Here is a 21,734-nt window from a genome sequence, read left to right on the forward strand (position 1 = left end):
TAGTGTGCAGCTCCACTGATGTACAAGAAAGGTAAATAAATACAATACATAAATAAGCAAGCTGAATTGATTGACGTGACCACCTGAGGGAGACTGTCCAAAGGGGGTGGGTGGGGGGGCACTCATTAGGGCCGGTTCAGAGCCACTATAGCTCTTGGGATAAAACTGTTCCTGAGTCTGGAGGTTCGGGCGTAGAAGGCCTTGTAACGTCTGCCGGAGGGAAGTAGTTGAAACAGACCGTGACAGAGGTGTGACGAGTCCTTATGGATGCTGAGGGCCTTCCTGACGCACCGCGTGTGGTAGATGCCCTCCAAGGCTGGTAGCTCTGTTTGGACCACACCTGGAGAATTGTGTACAGTTTTGGTCTCCTAATTTGAGGAAGGACATCCTTGTGATTGAGGCAGTGCCGCACATGTTCACGAGATTGATCCCTGGGATGGCGGGACTGTCATATGAGGAAAGATTGAAAAGACCAGGCTTGTATTCACTGGAGTTTGGGATGAGGGGGGATCTTATATAAGCATATAAAATTATAAAAGGACTGGACAAGCTAGATGCAGGAAAAATGTACCCAATGTTGGGCGAGTCCAGAACCAGGGGCCACAGTCTTAGAATAAAGGGGAGGTCATTTAAGACTGAGGTGAGAAAAATCTTTTTCACCCAGAGAGTTGTGAATTTATGGAATTCCCTGCCACAGAGGGCAGTGGAGGCCAAATCACTGGATGGATTTAAGCGAGAGTTAGATAGAGCTCTAGGGGCTAGTGGAGTCAAGGGATATGGGGAGAAGGCAGTCATGAATTATTGATAGGGGATGATCAGCCGTGATCACAATGAATGGCGGTGCTGGCTCGAAGGGTCGAATGGTCTCCTCCTGCACCTATTTTTTATGTTTCTAATGTTGCATACAGTTTAGCTGTTTGATATTGCCTACACACTTCTATCAAATTGTGAAAGTGATAAAAAAAATATGGCTCATCACCATCTCAATGACAAATTGGCTTTAGGCTATAAATGCGAACAATGTCAAGAGTCCCACATGTGGATTGATATATTTAATTGAAGTGAATTATTCTTGCTGCGCTGAAGTTGAATAACATCATTGCAGCAAGATGAGAGCAAGCCTCAGAATGTTATTCTCTGATAAATGTATTTTATCGTGGCCCCTTTTACCATTATATCAACTTTGTACCCATTCTCTTTATATAATTGACCTAAAATGCTCTTCCAATGTTAAGTTCCAAAAGTTTAAAAATTCTTCTGAGTACATATTTTATTGTTGAGCAGAAGTAACATGTTGAAAATGTTAAAGGCTTCAGCATGTATTAAGTGTGACATTTTGTAAGAATATACGATCATCAAACCATCTACACAACAGTGGAATGCATCTTCTCATTAGACTGAGCAAGAGCAGGGTTACAGTCATAGTTTGGCCCCTTCTGCTATACAGATGTAGTGGCCATTTGGCTTTGTTTTGTGTGTCATAAATGATGGCATTTGCCTTTAAATCTTGCCAGCCTGTAATGATGTGGATGGGATGTATTACGTAGTCAGTGGCGTGTTTGCTGCTGGGTTTCTTGCGCCGAAGCTGTGAATTTTTTCGTTTAGTTTTGGAGCCATCATGGTACCATCATGGAGCCATCATGGTAATATCCTTCGACCATGTGGAGCTATGGTGTGACATGAGTTTTCTAACGTTTAAAAGCAATATGCTGGAGTTTGGTTAAGTTTAAAGTGTACGAGTCAAAGAAGAAGGTTGGATGAATATCTTACTGTTTTTCTTCTACAATAAAGAAACTATTATTCAAAGATTTATGAAGATTTATCTTTCGAGAAGCTCTGAAAGTCTAGTGGAGAGCTCACATGTGTTAACGACATTCTCCTCACCACATGCTGTCTCCTAAGTGGCTAGAGGGAACAATGTCTTCAACAATATAATGATCTTCCACTATACTCGTGTCGAAGGATACCTCACAGACAGGAGGTGAGAGCTACGTCCTTAAGAAGAGGGTCAGAAGATATGGTCAGGATCTCAGGAGAGGTTCAGCCAGAAGAACCGGTTGCAGAAGAGGAACTTCTTCTTTTCGTGTCTTTGAAGCTGGTTGGCTATTTGACAGTTTCCCATTCCTTTACACAGTCCTTTGCGTTTTTATTGAACACTGCAAGATCCTTTGAGCTGCACTGGTTGGGTAGTAGGGGGCAGACAAGGCAGTGCTGCATTGTATGGTCCTCTTCTCCACATTCACAGGTGGTTTGGCCAGTTTCATAGCCCCATCTGGCCATGGCAGCTTTTGATCGCCCTGTTCCTGTTCTCAGGCGGTTGAGCGTCTTCCACTGGACCCATGGTGCTTCTGAGCCCGGAGGGAGGGCTTCAGAAGGAGGGATATCCATGTCAGTAGGAGGGGGGTCGTCCTCAAGCCTTTTTGTCCATAGTTGGAGTCTGATTTCTTCCCGTGATGCTATTAGGGGCTGGACATGGCTGAGAAAGCTTCTCCTGGACTTCAGCCGTTGGGCCGGGGGTACACGTCCGTAGAGGAGGTGGCGTTCATCACTGGTGGCCTTGGTCATCTCTACTCGGCTGGCGACTTTTGTAAGAAGAGGAACTGAAGACAATAGATCTCGGCCAGAGATTGGCTCGGCCAGAGATTGACAGCCACACGACTTATCTGAAGATTGAAGACATTACCACGGAATCGTGAGTAGATATGCTATTATATTACCCTGAATTTGAAACCTGGAATGCTTTAATTTGAACGGCTTCTGTAATGTAATTTAAAAGCTAGTTTTGCTAGCTTGGAAAATAGCCAAGAAGCTTGTTTTTTCAGTTCATCCTGGATTGAGATCCAGGTGCCTGTCCTTAAGTCGTTTCTAAGTCAAGATAAGACACATTCTTTCGGAACTGAAGTCATCAATAACTTCGAAAATATTTTGGATGTGCTCTGACAGTCCTGTTTGTTATAGTTTCTTATCTAATGTTTTTGAACATTCTGGTTAATGTTTATCAATAAGATTGAAGGAAATTGAAGAAGTCCTTGCTTATCCAATTTAAAGATTTAGCAATCTGCCAAGACCTGTTTAAATCAATGGAGCAAGATGGAGGCGAGTAAGAGGAGCCACAAGGTGGCAGAGCCAGGCTAAAGTATCTAGAAGATGCATATGAGGCCCAAGCTGTTTACCTGAAAGAAACCCAGATAGAGAGAAACAAGCTATGGAAACAGGTTACCATATCAATTGAAAAACAGAAGAAACTAATGGAATCAAATAAGAACGACAAGAAAGTGTAATCTAATCTGAGCCAACTACTTTACCTCTGCCATGAGGTTGGAGATAAACAATATGAACTGCTGTATTGTATCAGTTGGATCAATTCCACAACTGAGGACCAGCGGATTTCACGGCTTTGAACACCCATTGGAACAGTAGCGGTCCCGTAAAACTACATTTCAGCAAATGGGTGCTAGACTGAAACAAAATACGTATGGGGCGTCTGTAGAGGCTTGGAACAAACGAACAATTGAGTACGCTTTTCCGAGGCCTTATACACAGGCTCGAGCAAGCCATTATGAGCCACAGAGGCCTGTTTATCATCCGTTGGCGCCAGGCCAAGGATATCAGGGTGGATTATTTGCATTGGCGAATAGGCAAGCTGAATTCAACAAGCTCATAGCTCAACAAAATCTATTTTGCACTCTAACACCAATAGAAATTCCTACATATGATGGTGATCCTTTACAGTTTGAAGCTTTCATAAGGGCATTGGACGAAGTAGTAGAAATGAAAATTACAGATGAAAAAGAGGGTTTACGATTTCTGGTGCATTACACAAGAGGAAGTGCAAAGATTCTTGTAGAAAGTTGTCAAAATGAACCTGACAGCCAAGGCTATCAAGAAGCAAGAAGGTTATTTAAAGAACATGTTGGTAATGAACAGAGGATTGCCAACACATACATGGAGAAGACCCATGCTTGGAAAGATAACTAGCCAGAAGATGTGGATGCAGAGTAATTATGCAATATTTCTTAGAGGTTGTTGCAGCTCAATGAAAAATCTCGGCCACATGGAAGAAATGAATCTTGTTGGTATTACTAGAGCCATCATTAAAAAGCTGCCCAAAAGACTTAGAGAAAAGTGGAGAGATAAAGCAGGCCAAATATTGGATAAGAAGCGAATAGCCATGCTACCAGACCTGGTGGATATCTTGGAAAAGCAATTACGGTACATGTTAGAGCCACACCACGGCAGTATTGATGATCATAAGTCAATTGCAACTGTCAAAGGTTCTACCTTTACCAAAACTGGAGGAAGATCAGGACCTAAGGGAGGCAGTTTTGCTACCGCTATAATACCTGTGGAAACAACAGATGGAATGAAAGGAGATGTATCTACTATCAAGCAAAAAGGAATTTGTTTGTTACGTGATGAAGTTGGTCACACCATAAGATGGTGTCGAAGGTTCAAGAAGAAAGAATATACAAAGGTGGATTTCTTAAAAGAGAAGGGAATCTGTTTTGTTTAGTTGAAAAAAAGGACACATGGTTAAATACTGTAAGAGTCCTATAATTTGTGATAAGTGCAAGTAAAATCATCAAGAAGTACTTCACACTGTAAAGAAGCCAGAGCAAACAGAACATAAGGAGAAGCCAGCTACCAGTGATGCTGTCACATCGCCTCAAGTAACTGCTCGTATTGGGGCCGGGGTAGAAGCCTGTATCGTCTCTATGTTACCAGTGCAGGTAAGGAATGGTAAGACGAATGCAGTGTTGCAAACATGTATTTTTGGATCACAGAGGTTCGGCTACTTTTTGCACAGAAAGCTTGATGAGAAGGCTGAACATGACAGGAGAAGAGATTAAGATTCGATTGCGTACCATGAATGAAGATTAAGAGTGCATTGCTCATTACATTACAAGCATGGAGATATCCAGTCTGGATGAAGATAATTTAATACCAATATCTGAAGTGTTTACACATGAGCCCATGCCTGTTGGTCGTCAAAATATACCCAGGCATGAAGACTTGAGACAATGGCCTTGCTTGAAGGATGTCAAAATATCTAAAATAAATTCTGGTGTGGACCTACTTATCGGAACAAACGCTTTGAAGGCATTGGAACCTATACAGATTGTGAGGAGCCAAGGTGATGGACCATTTGCTGAACAGACTCTACTAGCAAGGGGTTATCTATGGCTCCTTGAGAAGGAAAACAAAGAACTACCCTGCCATTGCTGTTAATCAAATATCGACTGGTAAATTAGTAAAGCTGTTGATGAAGCAATACAATCATGACTTCAATGAAAGTACCAGTAAGGAATATGAAGAAATGTCCAGACAAGAGTTAAATGTCTTGGATATTATGAACTACTCAGTAAAGATGATAGACGGACACTATTGTCTGGACTTACCTTTCAAACACGAAAGTGTTAGTCTGCCAAATAATGGTCGTATGGCAGAGCAACGCACGCAGAATTTGAAACGCAACTTTGGCAAGAATACGAAATTTCACGAGGAATATACGTCTTTCCTAAAGGATATGACTGATAATGATTATGCCAAAATGGTACCAACAAACCAACTGAATCAAAGTATGGAGAGCTTTGGTACATTCCGCACCATGGGGTGTGTCACTCGAAGAAAGGGACCTTGAGAATGGTCTTTGACTCTGCTGCAGTCTTCAAAGGAACATCACAACTATCAACTACTGCAAAGTCCAGACCATACCAACTCACTCATTGGACAATGAGATTAAATTCAGACAAGAACCAATTGTTTCGATGGCTGATATCAGAGCGATGTTTCAACACATTGACTATCTGCGATTCTTATGGTGGGGAAGGGGATGTACAACAAGATCTTGTTGAATACCGGATGAAGGTACATCTCTTTGAAGCAGTGTCATCACCAAGTTGTGCGAATTTGCTTCAAAGAAGACCGCAGAGGACAATAAAGTTCACTTTTCGGATGAAGTAATAACCACTTTGAAGAATAATTTCTATGTGGATGATTGCTTAAAATCTGTCTACTGAGTAGGAAGCAATTCAAATGGTAAAACATCTGACTTCCCTCTGCAATAGGCAGGTTTCACACTTTCCAAGTGGATAAGCAACAATCATGTTGTATTGGAAAGCATTCCACGAGATGATAGAGCCAAGGAGGCCAAAGTTGGATTTGGACAAAGACAATTTACCAATGGAAAGAACATTAGGAGCTACTAGTGTTTCACAATGGAAATATGTTAACACAAAAGGCAATCCTGCACAAGAAGCTTCTTGACCAGACTGATTCCTGGGATGTCAGGACTTTCATATGAAGAAAGACTGGATAGACTCGGTTTGTACTCGCTAGAATTTAGAAGATTGAGGGGGGATCCTATAGAAACTTACAAAATTCTTAAGGGATTGGACAGGCTAGATGCAGGAAGATTGTTGGGGATGTCCAGAACAAGGGGTCACAGTTTAAGGATAAGGGGGAAATCTTTTAGGACCGAGATGAGGAAAACTTTTTTCACACAGAGAGTGGTGAATCTCTGGAATTCTCTGCCGCAGAAGGTAGTTGAGGCCAGTTCATTGGCTATATTTAAGAGGGAGTTAGATGTGGCCCTTGTGGCTAAAGGGATCAGGGGGCATGGAGAGAAGGCAGGTACAGGATACGATGATCAGCCATGATCATATTGAATGGCTGTGCAGGCTCGATGGGCCGAATGGCCTACTCCTGCACCTATTTTCTATGTTTCTATGTTGAGGACTGACAGCGAACCGCATCTTAAGCAATAAGAGATGGATCAATTGACTAGAGTCTCTCTGTCAGCCAGACAGAGAATGGCCAAAACCTGAGCTGGGATTTGAAATCTCTGCTAATGATCCGGAAATTAAACCAAACATCACAGAGAACGTTATTACTAAAAATCCTATTATTCTCTCGAAGGTTTTCACACTTCAACATTATGGTTACAATAGAGGAAGAAGTTATATATTATTATTTCTTTGGATGCAGAGAAAGCATTTGATCAGGTAGAGAGGCAATACTTATATAAATTACTACAAAAATTTAATATGGGAGTGAATTTTATAACATGGGTAAAATTATTATATGATAAACCGATGGCAATAATTTTAACTAAAAACATGTAATCTCAAAAATTTCAACTATCAAGGGGTAATAGGCAGGGATGGGCATTATCACTCCCCTGTTATTTGCCCTTATGATAGAACCCCTGGCTGAAAGTATAAGAATTCATCCGAATATTCAGGGCTATAATACCAGGGACTCAAAGAATAAAATCTCATTATATGCAGACGATATACTTTTATATATTACAAAGTCACAAACGAGCATACCAAATTTATTAAATTTAATAGAGGAATTTGGGTCTTTTTCTGGATATAGAATAAACTGGAATAAAAGTGAAAACATGACATTAAAACCTCAAGAACCTACACACTTATTGAAGTTCCCCTTTAAAATCGCAACAGAAAAATTTAAATATTTGGGTATTCAGATTACTAGAAAATATAAAGCATTATTCAACGCTAATTACATACCTTTATTAAATATACTTAATACGCTGATTAAATTTTGGAAAACACTTCCCTTATCATTATTAGGTAGAATAAATGCAATACAAATGATCTTCCTACCACAATTACTATACCTATTTCAGTCTATACCGGTATATATACCAACATATTTTTTTTTTTAAATTAGACTAATATTACTAATTATATTTGGGACTATAGATCACATAGAATAACAAAAAAACACTTATGTAAACCAAAAGTGGTCGGGGGACTTTCACTTCCGAATTTTATGTATTATTACTGGGCAGTGCATATTAAGAATATGATTTATTGGTTGGATAGTTCTACCCAACAGACAGAATGGATAAAAATGGAGAAGGAGGATTGCCATCCTTGTAATATAGGAACGATCCTCTTCTCCCCAAAAAAACTGAATAACACAATATATAAGAAGAACCCAATTATATATGGTGCAATAAGAATTTGGAAACAAATAAAATTATCTTTAAAATTAAGAAATCTATCATTGTTAATGCCAATAGCGAATAACCCTTTATTTAAACCATCTCTTATTGATAAGGCATATAACCAATGGGAAAGTCTCGGAATTAGAAGGATCGGGGATATGTACGAAATGGGAAACCTACTATCATTCCAACAATTACAATTAAAATTTAAATTGAAAAACAACCAATATTTTAAATATCTTCAGATTTGCGATTTCATGAAAAAATATATACAAGGATATCAAAAAATAACCTCTGCAGTATTGGAAGAAGCAATGAATATTGAAGCTGACTCACAAAAATTAATATCATATTTATATAACAGTATTCTAAATATAGACCTACCATCGACAGGTACTTAGAGAAGAGTGGGAACGGGAACAAATGATTAAAATCACGATAGTTACATGGGAAAAATACTTGATATATATTCACAAATGGTCAATTAATGTAAGACATAATCTAAATCAATTTAAAATTGTACATAGATTATATTATTCAAAACATTTGAACAAATTTTATCCAAATATATCCGCCACTTGTGATAAATGTCTAGCCCAAAATGCAACTATAACACACTCCTTAGTTTCCTGCATAAAACTTTATAGATTTTGGAATGATATTTTTGAAATATTTACAAAATTATTCAAGCCAAGAATGGAACCTAATACTGAAAATATTATATTTGGCGTAATGGAAGGTGGGAATAAATTGAACACATCTCAAAATCTATTTTTTAACTATGGTTTAATAATAACAAAAAAAATCATACTTAAATTTTGGAAGGGTACATCAATACCAACGCTTAAAATGTGGATTGCAAGTATGTTGGACACCGCTCATCTTGAGGAAATGCGATTCCTCCTAATAGATAAATCAGACCAATTCATAACGAGTTGGTCTACATTCGTCGTTTTTTTTGGAATCATATGGTGCAATACAATTGTAAAAAATAACTGTTTCAGGGCTGGACAAGATTGGTTGGTCAAGATTATAAATAATGATCTCCTTTTTATATTTTATTTTCTGTTTTCTATTTTCTCTTTCTCAATTTTCTACATTTACTCGTTTTCTTTCTTCACACACTATATATTTCACACCTTTCTATCCTTTACTATCTAACTTCTTTTTCTTATTCTAATTTTTTTTCAATGTAACAAAAAAAAAGAAGTTGTACATAAAATGTATTATGAAAATATATATTAGGCACTTTGGTGCCATATGATTGTACTTGCTTCTAATAAAATAAATTAAAAAAAACTAAAAACATTATGGTTACAACACATCCATGAGTTGATCGGACATGGAGGAAGAAGTTTCATGCTATCAAAATTTTGGACTTTCGTGTTTTGGACTATATACGGGGTATCAAGCCGGATGTTAAGGGTTTGGTGTGCATGGTACGACTTTAAACTAAAAACAATGTTTTAATAAGACCAATAACCAAGTTATGCTTGCTTCTAGAAGGCGAAGATGAAGATGGAAAAGTCGCTGAAGAAGTCTGAATGCGGATGTATAATGCATGCTACTATTTGTTTTTAAATATATGTTAAACCTTCATGGATACTTTTTTGATGTTTATTAATAATTGCCTCGTTATATACTCAGAACAAGACATGTATTTTAAATTAGTGGTGCATCTGAACAAATTGGGAAGAATCATTGGTGACATGTTGAATTTCCTTCATTTTTAGAGGAAGTAGAGCAGTGGTTAGACTAGGACAAATTAGGCCAAATCACAGTTAGGGGACTGCTGAGCCCAAGACCGTGAGAAATTACAGAAAGTTAAGGATGCAGTCCAGTCCATTGCACAACCTAGCCTTCCCACACCCCATAAACTTCATCTACATGCTGCTTCGGAAAAACAGCCAACAAAATCAAGTATCACTCTTCTCCCGTCATTCTCTCTACTTCCCTCTCCTGCCAAGCAAAATACTTTAAAGCTTGAAACCATGTACCACCAGATGATTTGGCTGCTTGTTCTACATGCCCACGTACTCTGTGTACACACTGTTGCCCCTCTGGTCACATTTAGACCTTTCCCTTCTTGTTATTAGACACCGACATAATTTTGTATGTATACCTCTATGAACTCCTACATTCCAGAAAAAAAATCTCAACCTTTCCAATGTCCCATTTTTCCAATGCCCTCCATAATGTTTGGGACAAAACTGCTCTAAGAATCCACCACAGAGGCACTCCACAAACTCCCTTTCTTGGGGTCCAGTCCCAACCAGATTTTCCCAGTCTACCTGCATGTTGATATCTCCCATAACAACCATAGCATTACCTTTACTACATGTCAATTTTAACTCCTGATTCAACTTGCACCCTATATCCAGGATACTGTTTGGGGGCCTGTAGATAAGTCCCATTAGGGTCTCTATATCCTTACAATTCCTTAGTTCTATCCATACTGACTCCACATCTCCTGTTTCAATGTCACCCCTTGCAAGGGACTGAATTTCATTCCTCAACAACAAAGCTACCCCACCCCCTCTGCCCACATGTCTGTCTTTTCGATAGGAGATATACCCTTTGATATTCAGTTCCCAGCCCTGGCTCTCGCAGCCATGTCTCTGTAATCCCCACAACATCATACTTGCCAATTTCTCACTGAGCCTCAAGCTCGTCCACTTTATTTCTTGTACTTTGCGCTTTCATATGCAACACTTTGACCTCGGTATTCACCTCCCCTCTTGCACCGCTTGCAATTGGCCCTGATCTTACTCTCTTATCCCTTCTCGAACATTAATTCGCATTAATTCAGGAGTCTTTTGTAACTTTTCCTGTACTCACTTCCCCTTCAACTACATCTTTATACTCCCAATTTGTCAATCCCTCCCCCCACTATTTAGTTTAAACCCACACATGTAGCCCTAGCAAACCTACCTGCCAGAACGTTGGTTGCCCTCCAGTTAAGGTGTAACCTGTTCGTTTTATACCCCAGAAGAGATTCCAGTGATCTAAAAATCTAAATCCTTGTTCCCTGCATCAGCCACTCAGCCACACATTCAGACCACCTATCACCCTGTTCCTGTCGTCATTAGCACGATGTACAGGAAGCAATCCAGAGATAACCACCCAAGAAGTCCTGCTTTTCAGTCTTCTTCCTTAAGGGGCTGTCCCACTTGTCCTAATCTGCGAGTTTAGATGAGTGTCTTCGACCTTCAAACTCGCAGCATGTTCGACACGTGATCCTAGGTCGCTGGAACTCTCCTTCATGCTTGAGGGAAGTTTCCGAATACTCGAGCCCTCAGCTAGGTCGCGGAAACTTTTTCAGCATGTTGAAAACATTTCCGCAAATAAAAATTGGTCGTTTGAACTCGTAGTGCAGTGGAGTGGGGTCACTATGTAGTTACAGGCAATCTCCTTCGCTGACCGGGCATTTTGATTGGCTCATTGGAGTTTTCAGGACCAAGAAAGACTGACTGGTAGGTTAAATGCCTGCTAAACGTTATTATCTATCTATCTATCTATCTATCTATCTATCTATCTATCTATCTATCTATCTATCTATCTATCTATCTATCTATCTATCTATCTATCTATCTATCTATCTATCTATCTATCTATCTATCTATCTATCTATCTATCTATCTATCTATCTATCTATCTATCTATCCATCCATCCATCCATCCATCCATCCATCCATCCATCCATCCATCCATCCATCCATCCATCCATCCATCCATCCATCCATCCATCCATCCATCCATCCATCCATCCATCCATCCATCTATCTATCTATCTATCTATCTATCTATCTATCTATCTATCTATCTTCTATTAATATATAAAACTCTCGTGCCATCCGTCCGGCTGCCTTTCTGCCTTTTGATTCGTTTCCATCGTGTGATGTCACAATGCCCAATGCTCGCAGATGTCCAATCGGAATGGATTCATTTACATGGACGGCTGCTGGCCGCCTTTCTTCCTTTGATTCACTGCAACTCCGAAACCAGACGCAAAATCGCCGACATCTTTTCCATTTCAATAGAGATTTCACTTTTCTTTCTAAGTATCCGCTCCTCATTACATTTCGTCGTGTTTAAGTACACTTTTTAAATCAAATCCTCCTCCCCCCTCCCCCCATTATTTCAAAAATAAACTGGCTTCTCACCCATAGAATCAGCACCAGCCCCAGCCCATGGTGAACGTTCCATCGTGTGATGTCACAATGCCCGATGCTCACAGATGTCCAATCGGAATGGATTCATTTACATATGCCTTTGCAGGAGCCCCAGCCCATGGTGAACGTTCCATCGTGTGATGTCACAATGCCCAATGCTCAAATACATTGTTGCCATAGAGGGAGTACAGAGAAGGTTCACCAGACTGATTCATGGAATGTCAGGATTTTCAAATGAAGAAAGACTGGATAGACTCGGCTTGTACACGCTGAAATTTAGAAGATTGAGGGCGGATCTTATAGAAACGTACAAAATTCTTAAGAGGTTGGACAAGCTAGATGCAGGAAGATTGTTCCGGATGTTGGGGAAGACCAGAACAAGGGGTCACAGTTTAAGGATAAGGGGGAAATCCTTTAGGACAGAGATGAGAAAAACATTGTTCACACAGAGAGTGGTGAATATCTGGAATTATCTGCCACAGAAGGTAGTTGAGGTCAGTTCATTGGCTATATTTAAGAGGGAGTTAGATGTGGCCCTTGTGGCTAAAGGGATCAGGGGGTATGGAGAGAAGGCAGGTACAGGATACTGAGTTGGATGATCAGCCATGATCATATTGAATGGTGGTGCAGGCTCGAAGGGCCGAATGGCCTACTCCTGTTTCCCTCTCCTTACCCCTCTCCCTCTCCCACCCATCCCTCCTTCCCCACCACCCCTTCCCTCTCTACCACCAGCCCCTCCCCCCTACCCCTCTGTCCCTCTTCCACCACTCCCCCTACCCCTCCCTCCCCACTCTTCCACTTCTATCGCCTTACCCCACCCCTCTCCCTCCCCCACCCCTCTCTCCCCCACCCCTTCCCCAACCCCTCTGTCCCTCTGCCACCACTCCCGCTACCCCTCCCTCCCTCCCCACTCTCCCACTTCTCTCCCCCTTCACTCCTCTCCCTCTCCCATCCCTCTCTCCCCCATCCCTTCCCTCTCTACCCCACCCCTTCCCTCTCTCCCCCCGCCCCCTTCCTCCTATCCCTCTTCCATCACTCCCCCTACCCCTCTCCTCCTCCCTCCTCACTCTTCCACTTCTCTCCCCCTTCCCCTCCACTCTCCCTCCCCACTCTTTCTCCCCTCTCCCCACCCCTCTCCCCCTCCCTCCCTCCTCCCCATCCCCCCTCCCCCACATCTCTCTCCCCATCTCTCACCCCCTACCCCGCTCTCCTTTCCCTCCCAAATCTATCCCGTTTCCACCTCCTCCTCTCCCCTCTTCTCACACCCCCCCCCCCCGCAAACGCCGTTGGGGAAACAGACCCAACGGGTCTGCACTTGGTCTAGTACTTCTTAAACGTGTCTCCACTCCGTCTCACCTTCTCTCCCCTTCAGCCCCCCTATCTCCTTTTCCCCCTTTCTATCCCCCCTTCTCCTCCCCCTTCTCTCTCCATCTCCTCCCTCTCTCTCCTTCTCCTCCCCCTTCTCTCTCCTTCTCCCCACCTTCGCTCCCCTTCTCTCCCTTTCTGTCCCCCACAACCCCCCCCCCCCCCCCCCCGTGCTCTCTAAAGGACTTATCGTACACTGTGGCAGCCGTTGAGCTTCTTCTTCATCAACGAATTTCAGACAGCGCTCCCCCGCTTTCCCTGGACCCTGCCTTTGCGATGTGTGTGTCCGTGTGCGTCCGTGTGCGGTCGGTCGATCCAGCTCACGGTTTCAACGCAGACGGTCAATCCTGCTTCATGCTTTCCAGGCGAGTGCCCTCGAGCTTGAAGGTCGAAGACACTGTTCTTAACTCTTAGATTAGGTCACCCAAGTGGCACAGCCCCTTAATTCGCTAAACTCGCGTGACAGAACCCCATTCCTCTTCATTCCTATGTCGTTTGTGCCTACGTGCACAACTACTGCCGGCTGTTCACCTTCCCTTTCGAGGATGTTCTGAATTTGGTTTGTGATATCTTGAACCCTGGCACCAGGGAGGCAACGCACCATCATTGAGTCTCGCCTGCCGCCACAGAATCTCAGTCTGCACCTTGGACAATGGAATCTCCCATAACTATGGCTCTGCCCGACGTCGGTCTACTACTCTTTCTCACAGGCATACACCTTCGTTCTTCCCGTCGCCTCGTCGTGAGAACCTCACTGTAGGTCCTGTCCAGGAAACTCTCGTTTTCCCGGATGGCCCTGAGGTCATCCAGCTGCTTCTCCAGTGCCCCAACGCGGTCCTTCAGGAGTTGAACCTGGACACACTTACCACAGTTGTAGCAGCTAGAGGCTCCATTGGTGTCCCTGGCCTCCCACATCCTGCAAGCTTCACACTGCCTCATTTTACCCACTGCGTCCCATCCTCTCCAGCTTTTTCATAGTCTCCTCTCCTCAGCCTCCTCGCCGAAGACTCTCGAGCCAAAGACTCACGCTTTTCTCACACGGCACTTTCCTCAACAAGGCTCTTCCCGACAGCAAACCTTGCTTATATTGGCTGATAAATTGCCCAATTTGCCACAACCAATTTGCAAATTGCTTACCTTACAGCCAATCACTGAACCTCCTGCCGCTCCTGAGCTGTAAGGAATGTGTTCCTAGCTGGTCGCGCCCAGTTTTAAACTAACCGCTCCTGTAAGGAGAAAAAAGAAACTCCCAAGAGCTTACCTTACAGCCAATCACCAAACTCCCTCCTGACGCTCCCGAGCTTGAAGGAATGACCAGGTTAGTTTGCCAAGTACATAAAAGAGCAAGCACAGTTCTGGAAAAAGGTCTTGTGGACAGATGAGACGAAGATTTACTTATTTCAGAGTGATGGCAATAACAAAGTATGGAGGAGCGAAGAATCTGCTCATGATCCAAAGCATATCACCTCATCTGTGAAACACGGTGCTGGGAGTGTTATGGCCTGGGCATGTATGGCTGCTGAAGGTACTGGCTCACTTATCTTCATTTATGATGTAATTGCTTATGGTAGGAGCATAATTAATTATGAAGTGCATGGGCACATCCTATCTGCTGAAATTCAAACACACGCCTCTAAACATTGGCTGGCGGTTCATTCTACAGCAAGACAATGATCCCAAACATACTGCTAAAGCAACAAACGAGTTTTTCAAGGTGAAAAATTTGTCATTTCTTGAGTGGTCAAGGCAATCACCCGATCTGAATCCAATTGAGCATGCCTTGTATATGCTGAAGAGAAAACTGAAGGGGATTAGCCCCTAAAACAAGCATAAGCTAAAGATGGCTGCAATACAGGCCCGGCAGAGCATCACCAGAGAAGACACCCAGCAACTGGTGATGCCCATGAATCAGACTTCAAGCAGTCATTGAATGCAAAGGATATGCACCAAAATACTAAACACGACTACTTTAATTTACATGACATTGCTGCATCCCAAACATTATGGTATGCTGAAAGGGGTGGGGGGGCTGTGTATAAACACTGCTGTAATTTCTAGATGGTGAAACCAAAATGTATATAAATGGCCTTTATTAAAATCTGACAATGTCCACTTTTACCACATAAGATTTTTTTCTCATACAAATCTCAAATTGTGGAATACATAAATAAACGATGGGTCTTTTCCCCCAAACATTATAGAGGGCACTGTAACACTTGCCACAAATGTTGTTTGATGTGATGAATATTTCCAAAAATTTCCAATTTTATTTGCAGTTTTTTGTTCAAAACTCGTTCCATTCAAGTTAGCTTTGCAAAAGGGGGTTTTCAGCAATGACTGCAAGTAAAGCCAAGTATCAAATCAGAATGAGCATTGCTAAGTCACTCTGAATATCATTTTCTAATCTTAGAAATGTAAGATTAGAAGGTAAGCACTTCAGCAGGTAAGAACTCTCATTCACATATGGTAACATAATTATTTTTTTGTAGTTATCTTTCTGCACAAGTAGAAGTTAAAGATAGCCTGTTATTATGCTTTAAATCTTCATAAACAGTATGCACTGTTATCTGCAGTTTACTGCAATGTGTATTAATAAAATAAAATAGAGCCTCCCTCAACTCGACCAAAGACATGGAGACTACATTAAAAAATAACTAGTTTTAAATGTAAGCATTCAAAAAGTAAAACTTCTTCCCACCTCTACCAAAGACATGGATCTGCATTAGAAAATTACCTTTGGCGACTTCCGGTTGGCGCCATGATGTGAGTGGAATCGCGCCATTACAGCTCCGCAAAAAACTGAATTAAAAACGGGGGTAAAAGGGTCAAACAAACGCACTTACCACAGGAGATCGATTGCAAACGGCTCCGGCAGCGTTTAAAAGGTGCGTGACGTCATCAGGCGCGCGATTTTAAGAAGAAATTATGACCCAGCGCTCCCCTCCCCCCACCACTGGAAAAAAATCTATGAGAAGGGAAACAGGCCTAAGCTCGGGTGCTGCTGCTGCTTCTCAAGAAGATGTCTCACAGAGGAAAGCTGAAATGGAGGAACTCAAGACTACCATTCTAGGTGAGATAAAGAAGCAGAGGAAGGAGTATAAGGAGGAGATAAAAAGTTTAAAAGCGGATATGCTGGTGTCTCACGAGAAAATTAAAGATGACTTAATAAAAGATGTTATAATGACGGTAAGAAGTATGATGGATGAGTGGAAGGAAAAGGCTAATGCCGAGTTACAAACTCAAATCGAGGAGGTAAAGGATATAGCTGCTGGGATGGAAAGAAAGCTGGATGGCAAGATAGATCCTACTATAATTTCGCTAGACCAACAAGGCGAAGCAATTAAAGAGCTAACTAAGATTGCTGAACTGAATACTAAGGAGACCGAAAATCTCCGTGCCGAGAACAAACGCCTCTCAGAATTATTACGCAAAACAAACGAGAAATGTATTGATCTGGAGGGACGCCAACGCCGTAAAAATTTGCGTATAGTTGGTCTGAGCGAAGGTCGTGAGGGGAGTCAAGATCCTCGAAAATTTGTTGCAAAACTTTTAAAGGATATTCTGAATTTGGATCAAGAACCCCTGTTGAGCCGTGCACATAGGGCTCTAAGACGGGCCCCTGGGATAGGTTCATCGCCCAGACAAATGATTGTAAAAGTGGCCTTTGATCATGTCTTCGAAGAAATGATGAAGATAATAATAAAAAAGAGAAACCTGAAATACGAGGGAGACAACATCAGTATTTTTAGAGACTACCCAGCAGAAGTGGCCAAGAAAAGATCACTATTTAGAGAAACAAGAGGTATCCTGAGGAATTTACAGAATACTAAGGATCTGAGATATGGCTTGATGTACCCAGCAACACTGAGAGTAACTTATGATGACAAGGAATATCGTTTCGTTAAGTATACTGAAGCATTGAAATTCGCCCGAGACATACAGCAGAAGCCAGAAGATGAAGAGAGAGAAGACGCGGAGGAAGGACCCGAGGGAGAAGGAGAGGACTGAAATGTTATCATCGACCTGTGGTTATGAAATACTTACTTAGAAGGAAGTGGAATAATGGACATTTAGTTGTAGTTCTGTATTAATTATTAGAAAATACTTAATTATTCCATGATAATAGTATTACATATTATAGTATTAAATACAATTGATATTAGTAATTAGCAAATAGTAATATGAATAATAAGTATATAAAGTTAGTACCCCACCCCAATATATATAGCATTTGAGATAGGAGCTGGTATAATTAACATCTTTTTTTTTTTCTTTAAAAAAACGGAAGTCTTTAGATTAATGGCCACGTTAATGTGGCTTTCACCTTCACATACTACACACTATATAAGTGTAGTTTCTTTTTTTCTGAGCACCCTATTAACACCCTTTACTTTTTTTTAAATTATTGATATTTCTTATTGTTTTTGTTTTTTATTGATCTTATATTATATATTATTTGAATGTAGATGTGAAGGATATTGTGTATTTAGTTTAAGAAGACATAGATGCGGATTAAGGTGGATAGAAATTCTCATTGGATCGATGTCCGGGCGCAACGGGGAGCTGGGGGAGTCAAGAAGGCTACTCCAAAAAAAGCCGCCCTAATAGTAAAATGCATGATATAAAGGTGAAGACTGGGGGTGATGGAGTAACCTTCTGCAGTTGGAATGTAAAAGGAATTAATGAACCAATTAAAAGGGGAAAGGTGTTAGCTCAGTTGAACAGATTGAAGACAGATGTCATTTTCCTTCAAGAGACTCATCTTAAAAAAGATGCTCAACATAGATTAACAGCTAAATGGATTTCTAAGGTGTATCATTCTACATTTATACATAAATCTAGAGGAGTTGCAATAATTATTCGCAAAGGTATACCTTTCATACAAAGTTCTATTATAGAGGATAAAGAAGGCAGATATGTAATAATTACAGGGGAATTATATTCAAAAAAGGTAATTTTAATGAATATATATGCCCCTAATTTTGATAATTCACTATTTTTTAAGAAAATATTTAATAATATTCCTATATCCACTCAACACAATTTAATAATTGGAGGTGATTTAAATTGTACTTTAGATAACTATCTAGATAGATCATCTGCAAAAAGGAAAGCTGCCTCGAAATCAAGTAAATTCATAAATGCTTTTATCAATACATCTAATATTAAAGACATCTGGAGGTTAGATAATCCATCCGGACGAGAATATTCTTTTTTCTCGCCCGTACATGGAACCTATTCGAGGATAGATTATTTTTTAATAGATTCTAAATTACTTCCTTTTACGTATGACGCAAAATATCATAATATTATCATCTCGGATCATGCGCCATTAACATTTAAGATAAAATTAAAAGATATATCTAATAAAACTACTACCTGGAGATTTAACCCTCAGATATTAAAGGACAATGACTGTTGTAAATATGTGATGGATCAGATTAAATTATTTTTTGAAACTAATGATAATCTTGAAACTTCCCCATCACTATTTTGGGACACATTTAAGGCATTCATGCGTGGCGCAATAATATCCGCACAAGCACATCTCAATAAAGAAAATCGAAAAATAGAACAAAATTTAGAAAATGAGATAAAACGTCTAGATAATGAAAATATAAAACAGCCTTCCAAAGAGTTAAGTAATAAAATTGCATCAGTAAAATATAGATTAAATAAAATATATTCTAATCAAGTTATTAAACTTTTCCAACAAACTAAACAAGTGTATTTTGAATTTGGAGATAAACCTCAAAAATTACTAGCACGACAGCTTAGAAAATTAGAAGATGAGAAGATGATACACGGAATTAGATCTGAGTATGGAAATATACTGACTACTCCAAAAGATATTAATGATAGATTTTTACAATATTATAAAAATCTTTATTTGTCAAAACTAACAGGACAAACAGATAGTATGGAAATATTTTTACAAGAATGTCAAATCAATATCTTAGATCAGGAAGGTAGAGAATTGTTAAATGCTGAAATAACAGTAAAAGACATTATAGAATCAATTAGTTCGCTAAAGAACGGAAAAGCAGCGGGCCCGGATGGCCTGAGTGCAGAATTTTATAAAAAATGTCAAGATCTGATTTCTCCAAGATTACAAATAATGTATAGATATGCATATGACCAAGGAAAATTACCAGAATCTCTAAATGAATCCACAATTACACTCATCCCTAAAGTAGATAAGGATTTGGAAGATCCTGGATCATATAGAGCGATTGCCCTTTTAAATACAGACCAAAAAATATTAACTAAGGTCTTATCTAGGAGATTAAGTTTAGTGATCTCTAAATTAATACATTATGATCAAACAGGTTTTATCCCAAAACGGTATTCATCCCATAATCTCAGACGCTTGTTTAATATTATATATTCAAAAAGAATACGAGATACGGAACTAGCGGTTATATCATTAGATGCAGAAAAAGCGTTTGATCATGTGGAATGGATGTATTTATTTAATATAATGGAAAAGTTTCAATTGGGGGATAGATTTTGTAAATGGGTAAGAATTTTATACTCGAATCCTATTGCAAGAATTTTGACTAACCAAATTTTATCAGCCAAATTCAAACTCTCTAGGGGATGCAGACAGGGATGTCCGTTATCACCCTTATTGTTCGCATTGGTGATAGAACCATTGGCGGAAAAAATTAGATCTGAACCTGAAATATATGGCTATAATACTGATACAACAATTAATAAAATTTCTTTATATGCAGATGATGTTTTGATTTATATTACAAAACCGGAAATTAGTATTCCCAACCTGCTAAACATTATAACTAAGTTTGGTGCATTTTCTGGGTATAGGATTAATTGGGATAAAAGCGAGATTATGCCAATAACAGGAATAAATCTAAATACATTACAACAATACCCATTAAAAGTAGTTACAGACAAACTTAAATATTTAGGGATTAACGTAACTAAAACTCATAACTCATTAATAAAATCCAACTATCCTCAACTATTAGATAAACTTAGAAAAAATATTTTATATTGGAAAACACTTCCTATATCCATGATTGGTAGAATAAGTGCCATAAAGATGGTATTTCTACCACAGTTGTTATATTTGTTTCAGGCTATTCCTTTTTTTCTTCCGAAAACTTTTTTTTTTTAAATTGATAATATTGTTAATAGTTTTATTTGGGATTATAAAAATCACAGAATAAATAAAAAACATCTATGCAAAGCTAAGATAAATGGAGGATTAGCACTTCCAAACTTTTTATATTATTTTTGGGCTGTTCAGATTAAGAATATGAATTTCTGGTGGGTAAATATGGATCATGAACCGACATGGTTAAATATTGAAAAGGAAGACTGTCTACCTTTCAATGTGGGTTCGATAATTTTTGCACCAACGGAAGTACAAAAAAAAATTATAAAGACAACCTAATAATATATAATAATAGACGTATTTGGAAACAAATAGTTAAGACTCTACATTTGGATAATCTCTCATTTAGATTACCAATTATGAATAACCCATTGTTTAAACCTGCTATATTAGATGGGGGGTTTAAACAATGGGATGATTTAGGAATTACAAGGATAGAACACCTTTATAGAAAAGGAAAATTTCTCTTATTCCAGGAGTTACAAGATATTTATGGATTGTCTCCACAACATTTGTTTAGGTATTTACAAATTAGAGATTATATTAAATCCAATACACAAGATTATAAAAATAAAGAAGCAGGACTGTTAGACGAACTGTTTAATTTATATCCAAATACAGAAAAATTAATAGCCTATATATATAACATCATTTTGGATAAGGAGAATCCAATAACGGAAATATATCGTCAAGCATGGGAAAATGAAATGGGATTGGCTATAACAAAAGAAAACTGGGAAGAAAGTCTACAACGAATACACCGGTGTTCATTAAACGCCAGACATATATTGATACAATTTAAAGTATTATATAGGTTACATTATTCGAAAACTAAATTAAATAGTATTTTTCCGAATCTCTCCGCTATTTGTGATAAGTGCAAGAAAGCAGAGGCAAATTTAATACATAGTTTCGTTACATGTCCTAAATTGAATTATTACTGGACAGAAATGTTTAAAGTTATTTCTGAAGTCATCAAAGTTAAATTGGACCCTAACCCAAAGCTAATAATATTTGGAATTCCGGATTTACATCTATCACTTACAGTAAATCAAAGAAATTTCTTTGATTACTGTTT

This window comes from Amblyraja radiata, unplaced genomic scaffold (assembly GCF_010909765.2).
Source record: "Amblyraja radiata isolate CabotCenter1 unplaced genomic scaffold, sAmbRad1.1.pri scaffold_390_ctg1, whole genome shotgun sequence".
Taxonomy (NCBI): Eukaryota; Metazoa; Chordata; class Chondrichthyes; order Rajiformes; family Rajidae; genus Amblyraja; species Amblyraja radiata.